The sequence below is a fragment of the Chrysochloris asiatica genome, unplaced genomic scaffold (assembly GCF_000296735.1).
Source record: "Chrysochloris asiatica unplaced genomic scaffold, ChrAsi1.0 scaffold00048, whole genome shotgun sequence".
In the NCBI taxonomy this organism is placed as follows: Eukaryota; Metazoa; Chordata; class Mammalia; order Afrosoricida; family Chrysochloridae; genus Chrysochloris; species Chrysochloris asiatica.
Window position 1 is genome coordinate 8,807,539 of NW_006408566.1, and position 3,680 is coordinate 8,811,218.

Genomic DNA, 3,680 nt, shown 5'->3' on the forward strand with positions numbered 1-3,680 from the left:
TTGTTTTCACTGATGATATGGAGCTTTTCCATCGTCTCTTTCCACAGATGTAGTCAATTTGATTTCTATGTATTCCATCTGGTGAAGTCCATGTGTATAGTCATCTCTTATGCTGTCTAAAGAAGGTATTTGAAATGAAGAAATCATTGATTTTGCAGAATTCTATCATGCATTCTCCCACATCATTTCTATCACCAAGGCCGTATTTTCCAATTACTGATCCTTCCTCTTTGCTCCCAACCTTTGCATTCCAATCACCAGTAATGATCAATACATCTTGATTGCATGTTGGATCAATTTCAGATTGAAGAAGTTAGTAGAATTCTTCTATTTCATCCCCACTGGCTTTAGTGATTGGTGCGTAGATTTGAATAATAGTGGTATTAAGTGGGCTTCCCTGTAGGCACATGGACATTATCGTATCACAGACAGAGTTGTACCTCATAACTAATCTGTATATGTTCTTTTTGACAATGAATGCAACACCATTCCACTTCAATTTGTTATTCCTGGCATAGTAAACTATGTGGTCTTCAGCTTCAAAATGGCCAATACCAGTGCATTTCAGCTCACTAATGCCTAAGATATCGATGTTTATACATTCCATTTCATTTTTGACAACTTCCAATTTTCCCAGATTCATACTTCGTACATTCCATGTTTCAATTTTCAATGGATGTTTACAGTTGTTTCTCTTCATTTTGAGTTGTGTCCCATCAGCAAAAGAAAGTCCTGCAGGATTTTCTGCCACAGGCTTTACTCCTTTTGCATCATCATGGTCACCTCTACTCCGAGGAGGCAGCTTTTTCCCCAGTCGTATTTTGAGTGCCTTCCAACCTGAGGGACTCATTTTCTGGCAGTATATCTAACAGTATTTCTCTGCCATTCATAAGGTTTTCAGTGACTAAATATTCAGAAGTAGTTCGTCACTCCTTCTTCCTAGTCTGTCTTTCTCTGAAAGCTCATCTGAAACCTGTCCACCATGGGCTGACCCTGCTGGTATTTAAAATACCGGTGGCATAGCTTTCAGAATCACAGCAATTCACAAGCCACCACAGTACGACAAACTGACAGACTAGTGGTGGAGATTCCTCATGAGCACTATTAAGTGTTCCAGAATATTCATTCGGTGAAATGTTACCCATAGCTTGCTATATCATCCATAGCTAGCTCAAAGAGCTGCTGTTTCCATCAGCTTTTAAGCAAGAGTGACGTTAATAAAGAAGATTTCATGAAATAAATGCAATCAATCCAGAGAGCAAGGTCCAATCAAAACAGCAGCTTCTAAGGGTATCTGCTGGGCCAGTTAGATTCAAGACAGAGAGATCACCCAAGAGGTCATGGCAACTGGTTTTTAGGATTCCGAAGGGGTACTTTTGATCCCTTCAAGATTTTCTTGAAGAATGCAGGGTGATCATGGGGTTTACTAGGAAGAGGTCTTCAGAAAATTTAAAAGTGCATTAGTGAGAAAAAGGCCAGAAATTTTGCACCAAAGAATTTTTTTTTTCCATCACAACAACATACCTGTTAATTCTTCTAGTTTGGAAGAGTAATCCTATGCTACCCTAGAAAAGGTAAGGTTACCTTGGGAAAATTTACATGGTCCATCCTATAGTTTTGATCTTTCCCCTTCAAACTTCTTTTTCTTCCCCAAACTCAAAGAACATTTTTGAGGGCCAAGATTCGAGTCCCTCACAGATGCCAAAACTATCATATTGATGTGGTGTCAATTGAAGAGTATAGAGTTCTTCAGGGACGGGTTAGGGAGATGGAAACACTGACTTCAGAGATGTATGGGCCTAGATGGGGACTATGTGAAGAAATAATAGCTTCATGATACATTTCTTTAATAATGATATTTATGATTTTGTAGCTATACTTTTTTCACTTATCCTTGTGTATATGAACATTACTGAATAAAACAGTTATATTTCTTTAACTTTAAGTTATGGTGTTGAGGGACAAACAAGCAAGCATTACATATAATTATTAATTGTGATAGGTCATAGGAAGAACACAAACAGGATAAAATTGAAAGTGAAAAGGAAAGTGAACATACTCTAGATTCAGTGGAAAATTAGTTTTAAAAGTCTTCTAGAAGGAGTCCTGGTGTGGGTTAATGCACCAGACAGCAAAGCCATTTGAACTGCAAGGTCAGCAGTTCAAGCTCACCAGCTGCTCTTCGGAAACCCTATACAGGGTCGCTATGGGTCAGAACCAACTCAATGGCACTTCATAACAACAACAACAACAACAATACTATCTTGGAGTCCCTGGGTGGTTAACTTCATCTACTGTTCAAGGATAGAGGTTTGAGTTCCCAACAAAAGCACCTGGGAAGAAAGTCTGACACACATGGAGGTGCCATGAGTCAGGGCGGACTGGACTGTAACTGGTACTGTCCTGTCTTGTGTTTTTAAAACCCTCATGGAAAGAGCTTTCAGAGGCACAGAGAAAAAGGGACCCCCTGAAGTAGCTAGAGTTCCCTAGGGCCAGAAACAAGGTCTCCTGTTTTCCTAACCCAAATGACTTGGAATTACTATAGACAAATGTCCACTTGGTGTGGAGCTTTGAAAATGGAACTTTATCCCCATGGTCCTCTCAGGGCCAGTTTTACATTTTTGAAAATAATCTCCAGACTACATGTTGAGATCTCTTTATACAGACATTTTGTGTTTGGGCATGAAATGGACGTCTGGGGCATCTGGGGTAGGTAAAATCAAACCAGAGATTCTAATCTTTTTCAACAAAGTTCAAAAATAAATGTTTCCATTGAAGTAGAGATATGGGCTCTCCCAGACTGTGACTAAACAGAACAATATAAATACAATCCTTAATTAGCTAATTCATATGAACAAATGTATTTGTTTACTAAACTTGAAACAACAGAAATTTATTCTCTCACTAATCTGGAGGCCAAAAGTCTAAACTGGAAGTGGTGGTAGAGCTGCATGCTTTTCAAGGACTCTAGGGAAGAATTTCTCATTCCCTCTTTTTGTTTCTGGCCCAAAGAAAGCTTCTGGCTGACATTCCTTGGTTTGGGGCTGCATATTTCTGGCTCTGTATTTGCATGGCCTGCTTTGTGTCTTCTCTTCTGCCTCTTATAAGGATTGTTGTCACTGGATTTAGGGACCACACAAATAATTCAGGATGATTGCTCTCAAGATTCTTAAATTACTATATCTGCCAAAATTCTTTTTTTTAAGAAAGGTCATATTCACAGGGGCTAGGTGTTAATCCACTACACTAGTAATGTAATGTAATTACAGCATCATTCAATAAATCCTGTTGATGATATGTATAATTAATTATTTCATTATTAACTGTTCAACCAAGTATTATAAAATTTAGGTGTTCTAAAGCATGATGTCCCTAAGGAAAATAAGTACAAAGACACATAGACAGACCCTCAAGTCATATTTGTGTCACAAGCAATACTTGAACATCAAGCATAATTCCTCACAAGTGACCAGTATTAAGTTAATACAGAAATACATCCCACATGTATAGGCATGGATTACTAATAATACGATCCAATAGAATACCTGCTATGCACCAGGTTCAGAGTCAGTAGCTTCTGATGGGGCTTACATTCTAGGCTAGGGTCACCTTTGGATCTCATTCATTCAGATATCTAGTGTATATCTGATATGCACTATGTTGTTGTTGTTGTTGTTGTT